This window comes from Heloderma suspectum, chromosome 6, assembly GCF_057233095.1.
Source record: "Heloderma suspectum isolate Gila_16-S chromosome 6, 16-S_ref, whole genome shotgun sequence".
Taxonomy (NCBI): Eukaryota; Metazoa; Chordata; class Lepidosauria; order Squamata; family Helodermatidae; genus Heloderma; species Heloderma suspectum.
The window spans coordinates 10,622,432-10,639,721 of NC_139463.1; the positions used below are offsets into that span (position 1 = coordinate 10,622,432).

Sequence of the window (17,290 nt, forward strand, 5' to 3'; positions counted from 1 at the left end):
TGTTAGAGGGTTGGTTCCAGATTTCATCAAACTTAGACTGAAATCCATGGGACTTGTTAGTCATGATACTTCTTGCCTCTTGTCAAAACTAGCTGGATGTGCAAAACTTGATGGGCTGGTTCCAGATTTAGTCATACTTGGAGGAGACCAATTAAAAGAAAAGGGATGGAAGTTAGTCTGGAAGGAACCCATTAAGACTTGTGCATTGAACTAGTTTTGAAAAGAGGCAAATGCAGTGATGACGATGATGATATTGTCCTTTGTATCATGTGCTGTGGGAACATGACTTGGGTCAGATTTTAGACAGATATGTGGGGACATCAGTCCATGAGGTGGATGGAAGAATGCCCCCATGTATCTGCTTTGTGGGTAAGATAGATTTCTAACTGCAAAAAACAAACATTTTCCTTCTGCAGTAATTGATGTTAGGGGGAAATCTTAATGGTTCATGATTGATTTTATATAATTTTATTCAAGTTTGTGTACATTTTATTTATAGGGGCAACATATTTCAAAGGGAATGCCATGGGGATTTAGAATTGCAAGTTTGTTTTATGTAATTTGGGTATGTGCCAATTTTATTTATGTCAATATGTTACTTTTATATAGAGTGGTAGTTGATTGCACTTTTACTTTGTGATGGTCTGATGACAAATACACAAATCTGAATCTTCATGATCAAACACCGCAGTATTTACTCGCAGTCGCAGTGCTGGGACTTGAGCTCTCAGTGGGTCTTGAACTGGTGACCCGGGAGATGTTGACTAGAGATGCAGCCTGTGTACCACTATTCAGCTCTGGTCCAATGAAAGAACTCATAGACAAGGAAGCCTCCTTGCACCAATAGGTCAAGTATGTCAGGTGAAGTTCCTTGACCCTGACTGCTGGTCCAAGCAAGTAGGAGATTGCTGGCTATAGACTACCTTCACACTGCTCTTTGTCTGTCTGTTGTCTCATCTAGTGTGAATGTGAGTTAGTGCAAAGCTCCCCATTCCCCAGATGTGAAAAATTGGTCTGCAAGTCCACAGAATCAGCGTGATTCAGAAAAAGCTCCTCCACTGTGGAATCTGAGGGTCAGATTAATCGAAATCTGAACTCATTTGAATCGTGGATTTCTCTGACATCCCTAGTTCTATCACTGAGCTACGGCCCCTCCCTTTGCATTAGGGAGCTGCCTTGTAGGGCTATGACTTAGACTTAACCTTAGAAGTGATGGGATTATCTAATAATGATGCCTCCTGTTAGAAAGGCATCTCTGCATCTAAAAGCAGAGAAAAAACAAAAGGCCAAACAGAATGAGTATTTACCAGTCCCACATGCACACAGGGGTATTTTAGAATAATAAAAGGAGACCATACCCTTCTTCAGTGAAGGAAAGAAAACAGTTTACTCACAAATATTCTTGCATATGCAATGCATGGACACCATAGAGTTTCAAAAAAGTTTGTTCAGTCCATTTTGTGTTCCATTACACCGGCAGGAGCAAGAGAGAAAACACATGTGATCCCAGCAATGGTGGAAGTCAGAGAGTGAAGGGTGGGGGAGAGGAAGGAAGGGGAGGAGCAAAAAGAAGAAATCACAGGAAACCACACTGTAGGAAGTAGAGATCCTAAGGCTAGCTGTGGTCAAAATCCCCATAAACTAACTAAATTCAACACTGCCCCCTTCCAGTAACTTGCAGACAAAGTTACAATATTCCCAACAAGAAACAAAGTGAATGCATAACACAGGCCTAGTTCTCAGTGGGATGTCAACCTGTGTCTGGGTTTCAGACTGAACCTAAGACTGAAGTTGGGGGCTGAATGTTCCTCCTCTCCACCCCTAAAACTCTTGCCTTGAGGTGATTCATCTCAAGAGCCTGTAAGATGATGCCAACAATTCTTTTCTCTGGCCTTGTGTCAAGCTATTAGGACATCAACATTCCTTCTGCTTCAGCTGTCTTCAGGCTCCCATCTTGTCTATTGATTGTGGACTGAAAGTTTACTGCCCTCAAAGGTGTGACCTGTACCTCTGACTAATTTATTTCTCTCCTCACAGCTCAGAGAGGACAGTAGCAGTGAAGAGGAAGAGGGCAATGAGTTCAAGATGTGGAGAATCAGTCTAAGCTCTGAAGTCTTACCAGGAATTCCAACAACCCTTCTTTCTCTCTCTTTCTCTCTCCCTCTCCCTCTCCCATTGTATGAGAGTATGTAACACTTTGATAAACATTTAGCAAAGGCCTTATTGCAGCTACATTTGGGCAAACATTGATTCAAAATGAATTTGAATTTTAAAAAATCACAGCTGATTGGCTGCTGCCAAGCTTTTGATCTGAATGGTTAGAATATCTTCCATCTGGGGATGTGCAAATGAGCAAAACTCGAGCTTGCCGAAGTTCTCCAAATTCCATCTTGAAGCTTGTTCCAACTTAAGTTCATACCAGATTGCGAGCTTTCTTTCTTTTTTACTTTTTGCATGAAAAACCATGTATATGTTCATGCAAACATTTGGGGGAGGGGAATACGCATCAATTGTGCACATCTTTGAAATGTACATCTTCTTCTTCCAGTGGTTAAAATGAATTTCTGTGCACATTTTTCAAAAATGCACATTTTCATGCACATTTTTCAAATCTACACATGCTGTTGAACACAAACTTTTTTGGTCCACAAATCACATTGCAAGCTTGGAAATGTATGGACTTCAACTGCAGATTTAAGTCCATGTTTGGTCCAGAAGGTGCGAATTGGGTAAATTTTGATTGAAATTGAACTGAAATGAATTTCTCATACATCCAAACATTTTGTTGAGAGTGGATTATCATGACTCAACGTGCATCCTCCAGGGTTAGCCCTACCATTAGGCAGAATGAGGTGGCTGCTTCAGGCGGCAGATGCTGGGAGATGGCAGAAAGGTGTTGGAGGAGAGAGCTATGTGCTCATTGGACTGCCCTACACCCCGTAAGGTAGCTGTCTGCCTTCAGGTACAGCGCAGGATGCTGTCCCATTGCCAGTGTTGAAGGAAGATTCAATTGCCAGTCCAGTTGGCCTTTGCACATGGAATGGGAGAGAGTGCCAACTTGGTCTCTGCCTCAAGTAACAAAATGTCTTGGGTTGACCCTGGCAGCAGCCGAAATGTAAATCCAAACAGTTCGACATTTTAAAAGGATTATGGGGAGTATCCAGCAGTGCTGCTGCACATATGCAATTGACTTAGCACTAGCATAAGTGACCTCTAGCATAAAGCCAATAGTGTAAGTTGTCATGTTGAATTTCTCTGAAGAACCTGTTGCACCAGCTCACGATATTAGCGTTGCACTAGAGATCGCTTACACTAGTGCTCGAACAATTGCATAAGCGCAGTGGCTCTGTTGGATACTGCCCTATACTTTTAAACATCGTTAATAAAACAATGACAAAAGAAACTCTTTGTTAACCATCCTCAATGTCCTTGCTGGCACTCACTGGATACAGTGAGAGGATTTACTCTTTACTGAGCCGTACCTTCCTAGGAAGGCTTGTGTGGCCAATTCTTGGGGTTCTTCAGGCAGCCACTGAAAACTGTTCTCCCTACCCATACCATAGTAATAATTTGGCAGCTCATCGTGTCACTGATGTTGATGGGATCCTGGCTTCTTGGTTCCTGTCTGGATGGATGCTTGGCTTATTATGGCCTTTGTGTTTCCCTTCAAGCTCTGTGGTCCTATGAAAAATCCAGTACAAAAAGATTTCCCTGCCCTTGTCTTCTTCTCTAACCAGCCACAAATTGATTTTAATCCCACATGGACCTTTCCCAAAGGTTCAGCATATACCATAATTTTATACAAGTACAAGATGTGGGCAAATCATTCAGTTTCCTGAGAATCTCAGCTTTCTTTAATTTTAAAAAAGGAAGTTTCTACAACTTTTGATTGTGAAGTTTTGCTTACAAGTAGGGCTAGGCCAAAAGAGGAAGGTTTGGGGGCAAGGGAGAGGGTGAAACTGCTGTTCCTCTTTCACATTTTCAGGGATGGGATATAAGGGTGGGTGAATCTCGCTGGCACTCCTTCCAGTCCCTGGTGGCCAGCATTTTTCTCCCACATAATGACACTATGTCATAATGCAGCATCATTCCAGAGCATCTGGAGGAATAAAAAATGGTGGCTTCCAGCCACCAGAGCGAAGAGGAGTGCCTGCAAATTCCACTTGACCCCCAAAATTCATGAATACCTTCATGAATTCATGCCAAAAATTGCCAAAATCCTTCTTGTTTTCATGACCTGTGGATGAAATCATAAAACTGGAAGGGGAAACATTTTAGCCCTGCACTACATAGTTGCAAAGCACAAGAGCAATGCCTAGTAAGACAGAACATAAGAAGAGCCCTGCTGGCTCAGACTAAGGGTCCATCTAGTCCAGCTTTCAGTTCACACAATGGCCAACCAGCTGCCCCCAGGAAATCCATGAGCAGGACATGAGTGCAACAGCACCCTCCCACCCATGTTCCCCAGCACCTGGTGTACATAGGCATATTGCCTCTGATACTGGAGGCAGCACATAGCCATCAGGACTAGTAGCCACTGGTTGTCTTCTCCTCCATGAATTTGTCCAATCCCATTTCAAAGCCATCCAAATTGGTGGCCTTCACCATGTCTTGTGGTAGCAAATTCCATAGTTTAACTCTGTGCTGTGTGAAGAAGTCCTACCTTTTATCTGTCCCGAATCTCCCACCAATCAGCTTCATAGCTGATGAGCTGGAATGCCAGCCATGTTGCCAAATAAGATTTTCAGTGGCTGGGGCTACATTGTCCTACAGAGCCTCTGTCCCCGGTCTGCAACTAAACTATGCAAACTGTGAAAATATGAAATTGCTTAATTTGCATAGTCCATGCAAGTCAAAGATTTATTTTTCATTTTTTAAAAAAGCACAGAATGTTCAACTGCCAGGAATTTGCATTGATATTGTATAGCGCTATCGATCTGCACTGCACAGCACTTTACAAAGTATAAGACAAGGATGGGGAATATCAGGTCCAGGGGGCAAATTGAACACTCCAGGATTCCCCAAATGACCACGCCCCCTTTCCTCCAGCTACCAAACATTTGCTGGCTCCCCAGCTTTTGCGGAGAGTTCCCCCATTCTCAAAGGTTGAAATGCCTCTCCTAAGGCTTCTTGACTGGCAGTAAGAGCTTTAAGCTAAAATAGGCTGGTGTGTTTTGTATCTTTGGCCTTTTCCCTTTGGCTGTGCCCTCCACTGGAATGTGCTCTCTCATCCTAGAGAGCTTCTCTGAAATTCTTCCCTACTCCAGCCAAATAGGGCAGGTCACTGCCCAGAGGAACTTACAATCTCAAATTCAGCACAGCGGGAGACGGGAAGAAAGCGAGGGAAAGGGAGGTAGGGTAAACAGGGGAAAGTATTCACAGAGTACAAAGAGATTACACACTGCCCAACCCTCATACATTCTTGTACCCACTTACTGCTGCTGTTGTATTAAATGAGCAGAGTAACTCGGGCCGCTATCCTATATACACCTACCTAGGAAGAAGTCTCACTAAACACAGTGGGGCTTACTTCTTCGTAGGCATGCATAGGATTGCACTGTCAGACTTATAAATAGCTAGTCTCCTGCTTGCCCATGGTGAGCAAGAATTGCCTCCAGGCAACCAGACAGCAAAGTTTGTGTAAAATGAAAAAGAAGAACTGGTTTTCTCTCTACCCCACCCCCCACCCTACCCACCTCCTGCCATCTCTTGTTTTTTCAGGCTGGTGATTACCCACGATGGTATACGGTGGTACATGGGGTGGGAGGACGACTGTGGGTCAGTCACTAAAGTAACAGCTTTTGTGAATTTAATGGTGAGGTTGCAATAACTGATTCCCAAAAGATCTGCTCTGGGCCCTCAACAGACTAACCTTATTCTCAAGGGGTTTTGCCATTCAGTCAGTCTGTCTCCTGTGACCACATCCCTGCAGGTTTTGCAAAAAACTAAAACCACCTCAACACCCCATCTCCATAATCCTGATTCTTTTGTAGTTTGAATATTTACTAATGCATTTCTGGTACTCTCATAAGTAGAATCAAAATGAGATCTTGAAACACGATGCAACTAAATTATGATTGTACTAAAATTAGCGGGGTAGGGGTGGGGAAGAGGAAAAAGCACATTATCATACTAAATGTGTTCATTTTGAATATAGAAGCAGCAGCAGCAGCTCTCCCCAAAGCTTGTATCTGGATTGAGTTCACCTTTCAAAAGTTAAACTTTGTTTGCCTGTTTAGGTTGTTGTGTGAGAAGGACAAGTTAAACCTCTTCAGATAGGCCAGTCCTAGAAAAGGCCCATTTTATTAAGGGAAAGCACATGATCAGGGCTGGCCCAGGACATTTTGCTGCCTGGGGCAGAGCCACAAATGGCGCTCCTCTAACAAGAACCGGCCCAACTGTTAGGCAGTGTGTCAGGGTTCCCTTTATGACCTGGACCCCCTGAGCAATTCTTTAAGGATCTCTTGCCTCCTTAAGAGTCCCACCTTCCTTCTTTTACCGATAACGTGGGGTTTAGGCTGAAAACGTGGGGTGACCTACACTCTAGACCAGGGGTTTACGCACAACAGTTTATGGGTAAATTAAAGTCAGCAAATCACAACTGAAGGTATTTACACAACAGAGCTGAGTCATACAAAAGATTTTAAGAGAAAATGAAAGTTGCAAAATGCACGTTCCTTCACCCTAGCTGCATTTAGGCACTTCCAAGCTGCTTCTTCCTGCTATCTTGTCACACTCTGCTCTCTTTGAATCTGCTCTTACAGGTGCTCCCACTGTCTTATACCCTCCTCCCTCAAAACTGAAAGTATTGTTTCAAATCCAAAGAAATGAAAGATAACTGGGGAAATGAAAATGAAACTTAACCGGGGAAATGAAACTACTTCTCTCAAGGATACCCCCTCCCACCAAAAAAACTCCAGGCCTCTAGGCCTGATCTTTTTACCGTTTCTTGCCTTTGTAGGCCTCAAACCTTCACACAGAGTGAGGCAGCTCCTTCAGGGAACAGATGCTGAGAGGTGCAGAACAGCAATGAAATGTTACAAGACAAAGCTGTATTGTGCTCCATGTCCTAGCCTGCACCTCCTAAGCTAATCTCTTGCCCTCCAGTGTAGTAGAGGATATTGTCTCATCTCCAGTGTTGAAGGAAGATTCAGTTACTAGTCCAGTTGGCTTCTGACCTTAAATGGGGAGGAGAGGTACTATCTTGTCTTCAGCTCAGGCAGCAAAATGGCTTGCACCAGCCCTGCCCCCAACCCAAGTCAAGGTTCATAGTATCCAAGGCCAGTCAGGTTATCTTGACAGCTGAAGCAGAAAATCCACTCCTCCCTGGCAGTAGAAGTGAAATAAGGATGCAATAAGTGAAATAAGGATTCCCAATAAGCGCAATAAGGATTCCCCATGCTGGCTGGGGAATGCTTGAAGTTGTCAGACTTTTTTTCTGTCTAAACATGCATAGGATAGCACCTTAATGTTATTTCAAGTCATGCATCTATCTATTTATCTATCTGAAGATCTTGGCTTCCAGAGCCTTAAAAAACCTCAATTTAATTTTAATGTTTAGTCATAATAGTTACTGAGTTGAAAATGTAAAAGGTGTTTGTGTGTTTGTTTTTACAAATCACAGCCCAATAAAGAATCAAGTATTAAAGATTAGTGTGGCCAAGAAGCATAAAACAGTAAAATTGACTTCTGTGTGGTCAATGTGACATGTTTGATAAATTAAGGGCACAAACCCTAGCTGGCTGGGGAAAGCTGGGAGTTGTCAGACTTTTTCTGTCTAAACATGCACAGAATTGCACCCTAAATTAACTAGTCATTTGTGGCCCTTTCATGATACCCCAAATCTTTGATGAGCTTCCGTCAGGCTTTGAAAACCTGGCTGTTCAGGCAGGCATTTGGGGTGGGTTAGGGTTTTTTAGAGCAATGTTGCTTTGTTCAGTTGATTATGTAAATTTGTTGTATTTCGTGTTGTTATTTGTATTGTACACTGCCTAGAGTGGCCAGGTAGCCAGCCAGATGGGAGGCTAATAAATCTAATTAATTAATTAATAATCAGCTGCATGAGGCAGCCTCCTCACTCTGCCTAATGGTAGAGCTGGGCCAGGATCAAGTACACAGGCTGGGAATATGCCAGGCCTATTCCTGCACCTCACAGAATGAGTGTCCTGGCATCATCTAGACTCTGGTGATCAAGGTATGCATTGCCAAGAATGGCTGCACCTGTTGGACCACTACGAAATGTCTCGCCAGATAAAGCCAAAACATCCAGAATTTCCCATGGCAACCTGCTTTCATAAGCACAATAGCCATCCCTTGTTTGTTTCCCATGTGCAATAATCAGAGATAGACTCCCTCTGACAATGGAGGATTCATTTAACTATTATGACTTCAATAGCCACAATTGAAATACTGTTAAAAATCAATCAATCAATCAAGATGCATATTATGGGCACAATCTGACAATAACACACAACTATTTTTATCATTTGAGTATATTGTCCTTCATATTCTCAGTTTCCCCCTTTAAAAAGAGTTGGTGGTGGTGACATGAATGGGAATTAGACAGAAGCTGACCTTTGCAAATTGAACTCCTTGTCTGGTATTCTATTTAAATAATCTCTTTCAGACAACTCTGTTTCACAAGTAAAACCTCTCCCCGCCCTGAAACTCTGCACCTGTTCCCCCCCCCCCCAATTTCAGGACATACCTTAAAAGATGTACTTAAAACATTAAAGCACTTCAATGCTATTGAAATCAAAGCAATGATTAAAATGAACTTCGAACAAGGGGGTGGGGGATATCAAGAGATCCCTTTCTTTCTCCCTAGCAACACAATAAACAACAAGAAAGGAACAAGAGATGAACCCCAAGGTCCAAAAAACATCAGTATTCTCATCAATAATAACTAGGTTACATTTCTCAGCAACTATTCAAAAGTTTTTCAGTCGAAAAGAAAGTTTCTGATACTTCAGGGCAGGAAAGGAAGAAGGAGTTTTAAAAGGGGGGGGGGAGCAACAGATACATTTCTTAACACACTTTCTCCACTAACCACAAGAAATCTCCCAGCTCAACAATCTCTCTCATTTGCTAATTTTTTTTGTTTTTTTTTTTATGAGTAGGAGAAAGACTTTTACTATAATATGTTCTTCCTTTCACTTTAAAATACAACCTGGATGGTAAGCAGCTGTGTATGTTAGAAAGTGAATGGAATGTTTCATCCCATTCTGTTATTAAGTTTGGAAGGGAAGCAGTAAAGGATTCTGATCTAAAACAGAAAACAAAAACTTGTAAAAGTTCTGTTTCCAGTTCAACCGTGTTAATACTGACCTGCATTGTCTTCATTCCACCGGTAGCAAACTTTCTTTTTTTTATGGCGTTGTAATAGATTTGTATTTGTATTCAAGCAGAACAGTACAAAAGTTATCAGGAAATGAGAGAGAGAGAGAGAGAGAGAGTTTCCAACTTCTTCTGGATACTACAGAAAAGAAAAGCAGTCACCAATTTGGATATTCTTTCCAGTTTGAAAAGTAAATCCACTGTTCTGGAGCGAGTTCAAACATCAGTCTTGACAGGCAGCAGTGAGAAGCTCTCTCAGTGGCCAGACGGAGTTCTGAACTGGTTGCATATATAACACACTCAATGAACATTGCTTCCTTCCCAGCAGTTACTCCTACACCTCCCCTACTCCTTCAGAAGGCAAGAATGCAGCTGAAGCCAAAGTCCAGAAAACAGGTCTTACCACTAATAGCTCAAAAAAGCCCCCACACAGGTCAATAAATGTAGGTTGTGACCTATATGTGAGTTTATCAAGCAAACAAAAACACACGTATTTGGGTGGGATGTATATTGTAATTGATTTTTTTTTCAGCCTCACACTTGGCAAAGTTTGCTTTCTGCTTTCCAACATACTCCCATGAGAAAATAAAAGTGTGTGTTCAGCTCTGAGGAATTATTCCATGCTCTAACAATATCTGGGGGGGTGGAGTTGCTCTCAAATATAAATGCCACATATACTTTTGCAAACTAGTTGGGGACAAAGATAACATTTCAAGCTGACCAACATGTTGGGATCTTCTCTTTTTATTTTCTGTATAAACATTATTTGAACAGCTGAAGGAATGAGATGTGTGTTGTCTCATTTTATTCTGCATCTTCTAAAGAAAAGAGAAAAGAAAAGATTTCAGGGGACCTTCCTGCAAATTAGGGGAGGTAAGTTGCAAAGCTCAGAAAAAAAAACGTGTGGATTGTTTTAATTAATTTAAAATTGGTTCAAAGGGATAATTCCCCTTGCAGAGGTGGACACCTGTGGACCTCCAGATGTTGTAGGACTACAGCTCCCATTATCCCTGACCATTGGCAATGCTGGCCAATGCTGATGGGGTTTGGAATCCAACAACATCTAGAGAGCCACTGGTTACCCACTGCTGCAAAACCTTTCCCATAAAGTTAACATATCTGGCATGTTAGCAGTTAAAAACAAACTAAGGGTGCAATTCTATGAATGTTTAGACAGAAAAAGTCCTAAACTGTCTTACAACGCATTGAAAAATAAAGGTATCATAAATAATTTGCTTAATGTATGTTATAGCAAGCCAAAAGGCATGTTCATAAGTTTAAGATACTGAGTGGAAAGAGGAGCTTGACTCTGTGATTAAAAAAATAATAATCATGCCCTGGGAAGACCCAAAGGGAGCATGGGAATGGTGATCCCAGATGAAGCAAGGCATTGAGTGTGCATGCCTGAGGAAGGAAATGGTAAGGACATCAGCCACGTTTAATAACTGCACAAGAGGCAGGAATCCTACAGGTGAAGCAGTCTGCTGTACTGTACCTCCATGCTGGGGAAAGCTGCACCTGTTGATTTTCTTGAGGTCTCTTAGGAACATACGAAGAGCCCTGCTGGATCAGATCAAGGGTCCATCTAGTCCAGCATTCTCTTCACACAGTGGCCAGCCAGCTTCCCATGGGAAACCCACAAATAGGACATGAGTGCACTGCACCCTCCTGCTCATGTTCCCCAACAATTGGAGTGCATAGGCATACTGCCTCTGATACTGGAGGTAGCATTACATATAGCCCTCAGGACTAGTAGCCTTCTCCTCCAGGAATGCGTCTACTCTCCTTCCAAAGCCATCCAAATTGGTGGCCGTCACGACATCCAGTGGAAGTGAATTCCACAGCTGAACTTTGTGCTGGATGAAGTAGCCCTTCCTTTTATCCGTCCCGAATCTCTCACCAGTTGGCTTCATGGGATGATCCCAGGTTTGAGTATTATGAGAGAAGGAGAAAAATGTCTCCCTGTCCACTTGTCTGCTAAGGTGCAAGAGGCTCACCAGAAAGACAAAGGTAAAAACCTCATGTCTGTAAAGTTAACTGGATTCCTTAATGCTCTCTGAAATGGGGATAAGTCACAAAACAAGAAAAAGATTGTGCCGGAATTGGCATCATCAACAGGGCATGCTCAGGAGTGTTCTGTGAAGGCGGGCATCTTATTCAGGTGGAGGGCCAAAGACAACTAACATAGGAAGCTGCCTTATACTGTGTCAGACCATTGGTCCATCTAGCCCACTATTGTCTGACTGGCAACAACAATCCAGGGTTTCCTTCCTAGCCCTACCCGGAGATGCCCGGGATTGAACCTACGACCTTCTGCATACAAGGCAGGTGCTCTACCACTGAGCCACAGCTCCTCCCACTAAACTGTATGTGCGTGTGCTTCTGCTGGAATCGGCTTGTAAATCACTCACATGGAGGCAGGCCTGCAAGAATGAGCATCCAGCAAGAGGACAAGCTGGTACAAACATTACGGCGTCGACATGAAGGCTACTAAAATCGTGTCCACTTGGGCTGCTCCCGCACCGAAGCTGCATTGTTTATGAACAACTTTCTACCTCCTTGGGGCTGATTCCATGAGCCCCATCACATCAGCAGACAAATGTAATGCTGGTGCAGAGAAGTCCCATGTGATCAGCCCCAACTATGTGGCAAATGGTTTAGAAACATAACATCTTAGGAACATAGGAAGCTGCCTTATGGCCAGGCCAGACTATTTATCCATCTAATTCAGTATTTTTTTCTTCTCTGACTGGCATGGTCTCTCCCCAGCTACCTGGCCCTTTTAACAAGAGATGCTGGGAAATGCTACCCTGGTCCTCACATGGCCATGCAGTAGTGCATGCTCAAACAGTGCTCTGCTTCCTCTATTCTAAAGCTAAGCACTGAAACAGAAAACCAATAAGGGCACTGGGCAGAGTCATCAGCATACATACCTGCTTGGAAACATCAAAGCCAAGAGGTATGCTGTTCACAGAGGGCTGGCATCAAGGATAGGCATGGTTGGGCACCTGCCAAGTGCCCACACCCTAGCAGGGCCCCACTGACAAGAACCTCCTAGAGTTGCTCCTTCTCACCATTGCAACCTGCTTGTTCATCTGCCTCTCTCTCTGACCCAGACAACAGAGGAAGTGAGAAGGGGGAGCAATTGATCCCTCAGCCTACTTGCTCACTGGGTCTCCACCCGGCAAGCAAGCAAGTGATAGCAATGATGAGAAAGCTGAGTAGGAGCAAGAACACCTAGTGACAAATGGCAGTGAGAAGATAGACTCACTGAGGGAGGGGGCCCATTGAGCGGGTCTTGCCTAAGGGCCCTCCAAAACTTGGAGCTGGCACTGTTTCCACTTGCCTGCCATAAGGAGCCAGGGCAACAGATGGGGATCTGGTGGCAGTCGTGGGGTCTGTTACTGCCTAACTGAGGTTTCAGACAGTACATTCAATGAGTCTTGCAAGCTGTAGCCAAGATCCGAAGCCCCAAGAGGAATCATGCCAAGGAAGGAAAAGGTTAAACATGTCCTTCGGAGGAAGTCAGAGAGCGGCAGACTGTCCCTTCCCCCACCCCCACCCCCTGGCTTATTGGTCATGATTGGCCCTAAATTGCTCTCCTGAACAATCTGACCAGACCTGTACATGGAAGGTTACATATGGCTCCCAGCCAATCAGAGCTCAGGATGTTCTGCCAAATAAAAAATAAATGTGAGCCAACATCAGCATTTGCTGCTCCGTTCAGACTGGTCAGGAAGGTTGCCATCTTTTCTTTATTTTAAGCCATTTTTATCCTGCTCTTCAGGTAATAAGGCTCCCAGAGTAGCTTACAGAAGGTCAATAAGATCAATGATACATCATTGAAACAGTAACTGTTTCTGATTAAGCTCTGGTTCAAAGCACAAGAGCAGGCCAGGCTATTTTCTTCTTCTTCTGGTTAGATGACAACCCAACTGACCAGCGCCTCCAGCTCTTGCTTCTAGACCCATCTTGACACTTGCTGTCTTAGCTTGTGCTCATATATAATACCCAAATGCTGCAGCCAAGACCAATTCTAGGTTGGATTACTGCAATGCCCTTTACATAGGGCTGCCCTTGAAGACAGTTTGGAAGCTGCAGCTAGTCCAGAAAACTGCAGCTAGACTGCCTGGAATCAGGCAAAGAAATTACATTTCTCCTATATTGAAATATCTCCACTGGGCCCCAGTGAGTTTCTGAGCTCAGTTCAAAGTACTGGTTTTAATGTTTAAACCCTTAAATGGCTTAAGATCCAGCTGTTTGTTGGGGTGCTTTCTCCTACAGCCATCCATCGCCTAGGATCATCATCTGAAGTTGTGGGGGGTGGCTGCACAGATAGCCTTTTTAATGGTGGCTCCTCACTTTTGGAAAGTCCTGCCTGGTGCCCTCATTACCATCATTTAGGTGCCAGCAAAAACATTTCTGTTTTCCCAAGCTTTTCACAGCTGCTAACATTACCATTTTTAACATAGAGCAGTTCCTATTGTTTTCATCTATCTGAATGGGCACTTGCTGTTTTAATTTGTAGTGTTAGTTTGTATGACTTATTTTATTATTTCCTATTGTTATTGTGCTTTTATTGTACCTTACTACTTTATTAGCAGCCCAGGAGAACATGTATATACACTGATGGTCTCCAATACAGCTCCAATACAGTTCAGTCATCTCTGATTGGTTGCTGCATAGACCATACCCAACCATACAGGAATGGGGTTCCGATTTGGAACTGTCAGGAGCAGAAAAAAATTCAGGAGCTGGGCATTGCAATCCTGCATAGCCTTTGTGGTCAGCTCTCAGCAGCTGGATCAAGACCTCAGACTAGAAGAGTGCTTGCAAAGGCAGCAGGACTCTGTGCCCTGGCTGGAAGTCCCCCTCCAAATCTGGTGATGTTGTGATGGAATTACTGAGCACATTGGGGAAGCACATACATGCTGTTCTGAATCCCTCGAATGTTAAAAGCTCATTGTAGTAGTACAGATAGGTAGTCACAGGAAGCTGCCTTATCCCAGCTCATGCTGTTGTCCATCTAGACCACTCTGGTTGGTGGTATCTCTCCAGGATCTTGGGCACAGACCCTGCCTGCTACCTGATCCTTTTAACTGGAGATGCTGGAGATGGAACCTGGGAACTTGTGCCTGCAAAGCACGTGCTCTGCTATTGAACTGAAGCCCCTTCTCCCAACCACTTGCATGGGAGAGGGCAAGTTTCTGGTTGCCTTCACACCTACTTAGGGATGTACAGATTTTGTTATATCTGTTCCAATTGTGTTTTGCGGATTGTCAAGGCATCTATTGTTCCATCATCTGCTCATTGACTGAATCTGGGTTTTTTTTTAGGGATGTACATGAATTTTGTTCTGTTTGCAAATGTGCATTAGCACTAACGTGCCCTTGCCCAAGTGTGCATGAGCACTAATGAACACTTGCACAAATGTGCTTTAGCACAAGTGCGCAATTGCACACATGTACATTTGCACAAATCTCCCCCCAAAAGTTTTTTTTTTTTTTTTTTTTTACAGTCTGCAAGTCCACACAACTCAGAAAAAGCCAGTCTGCTGTGGAATCCACAGGTCGGATTCATAGAAGTCCAAACGCATTTGAATCAGTTGCAGATTTCTCCATCATCCCTACACCAAATTTTGTGCCTAAGCACTTGGCACAAAACTTGCATTGGCCTAACTTCCAAACACAGTCTCTGCCCAGTCAGAAAAGAAAAAAAAATCCTTTCTCATTGTTGTTGTTGTTATTACTACGAAGACGACGACGTCTACTGTATAAAGCTCTAAATCTTCCAAAGCATGCAGCTCTTGGAAAATGTCTCCCTGCAAAAAGTTGGGCTTTCAGAACTCCAAACATTTTGCTATTCGCTCTTGTCAAGAGCTTGTGCTTCAAGAGATCCCTCCATCCACCCATGCTAGCCACTTGGCAGGAAGAGCTGCCAATTGACCAGAGAACCATCCTCACACACGGGGTGTGTTGGGGGACGACTTCAGATGCTGAAAAAAAATGTCCTCGGGAACAAATTTTCAACAATAATTCACCAATGCTAGAGACAGTCTAGTGGCTTCTATTGCAAAAACCTACACATACGTGTTTTAGAACCCACTGGATTCTAGACACTCTGGAAGGGGAAAATCCATTGGTTGTATATACTGACTCATGTTACAAAAAAAATTAAACGGACCTGCACAGTAGGCATTACATCTCAAGTGCACAAATCCCAGGCTTTGACCTGTGTCAATAATACCACTTAGGGTGGCCATCTGTCCTCTTTTACAGAGGACAGTTCTCTATTTGAAGGCCTGCTGCAGTAGCATCCTCTATTTGACGGGCTGCCCTGTTCAATTCCCATTTAAAGATAAAGAACCAAAAGAACCGTGTTGCCCTTTGACAGTTCGCACACCGGGAACGGGCTGAACGGGCAGGCATGGAGGTCGCCTGGCCAGAGTCTTCCACACGAGGGTGAGATGCACTGTATTTCTCTTTATGGTATAATAATTATTTCTAAATTTGCCTATTTACATATATATTAGCATATGCCAATCTCATGCAAAATACTATCCTCGTTTGTCCTCTCTTTTGGTGTTTCCTCTTTCTTGACGATTCATAACTAGTCACCTGACACGTGATAACAATGGGGCAATGTTAGGGCGTAATAGAAGCAATGACTCCTCAAATGTTCTTCTTTTTGTTTGCAGTTTGTACAGAAAAAGAAGTGTGTTTGGGGGCAGGGCATGTGTGGGCACAGATCCTTTCCCAGCAACATCACAAAAGCCTGATGGCCAAAGCTGGACACAAAAGCAGCCATCTTTGTTTTAAACCAGGATCTGCCTTAATCACAGGATTACTTTACAGAGGACAGTCCTCTATTTAAGAATGTAAGAAGAGCCCTGCTGGATCAGACCAACGGTCCATCTAGTCCAGCACTCTGTTCACACAGTGGCCAACCAGCTGCCCACAGGAAACCCACAAGTAGAACATGAGTGCAACAGCACCCTCCCGCTCATGTTCCCCAGCAATTTAGGCATACTGCCTCTGATACTGGGAGTACCATATAGCCATCAGGAGCCCTTCATAGCCTTCTCCTCCAGGAATTTGTCTAATCCCCTTTCAAAGCCATGCAAATTGGTGGCCATCACTATGTCTTGTGGAAGTGAATTCCATAGTTTAACTATGTGCTGTGTGGGCTTGAAGGGCTGTCAGAGGGTAGTACCCTGTTTGAAGGCATCCTCTATTTGAAGGGCTGTCCAGTCCAAAACCAGTTTAAAGATAAAGAACCCTAAGGAGGGAGAGCAGCCAGAGGCCTTGAACTTGCTCATCAAGAGACAGCACCTAGAGAATACACTGAGCAGGCACACAGGCCTTCTGGTCATGGTGATATGCATTGTATTTCTGTTTAAATTATAGTAATCGTTTCTAAATTTTATAAAGTTTCATCTATACACATAAATTAACACGTGCAAATTTTATGCAACTCACTGTCCTTTTCTGTCCCCTTTTTTGGGCGATACACATCCACATTTTTGGTGATGTGTAAGAGGCCACCCTGGACATGTGGGCGAGGGGAGGTACATGCTATGCATGGTATTATACATGCATGGAAGAGAACAGGTTTAAACTAATTGTCCTCCCGCCATCACGTCTGATTTGGCCGGGAGACTTGGCTGTGGCCTTGGTGGCATCTTCTTGTCCAGGAAGGCCTGTACCATTTCATTTGCCTGTCATAGCCAAGCAGCAGGCACCGGCAACTGTACCAATGTTACCATATGGTACCTCACATGGCCCCGAAAGTGCGAAGAAGCCAGGACTAGTGCTGCAGTCCTCTCTGTTATTCACGACAGCCATCCCCCTTTCGCAATGCACTTTCAGCTCTGGGAATGATCAAGGATACAGTGATGCACATTCAGGTGGCAGATGTGCTCCATCTTTTGTCCTTTTAATGAGCAAACCTTCCT

The 17,290-nt window shown here is 43.7% G+C and overlaps 1 protein-coding gene across 5 annotated transcripts in view; it reads right to left on the reverse strand.

The window, feature by feature from the left end:
• LOC146340454 (uncharacterized) overlaps positions 1-9,662 on the reverse strand; it is a 246,280-nt gene extending 236,618 nt beyond the window's left edge. For 2 of the 5 annotated variants that reach the window (XM_084803603.1, XM_084803602.1), the window contains exon 1: positions 9,328-9,600. The gene's annotated coding sequence lies outside the window, so the exon portion shown is untranslated. Of the gene's footprint in view, positions 1-9,327 lie in introns of all 5 variants that reach the window. The other 3 variants (XR_014783700.1, XR_014783704.1, XR_014783706.1) reach the window with 3 other exon arrangements.
• Between the last annotated feature and the right edge of the window lie 7,628 nt (positions 9,663-17,290).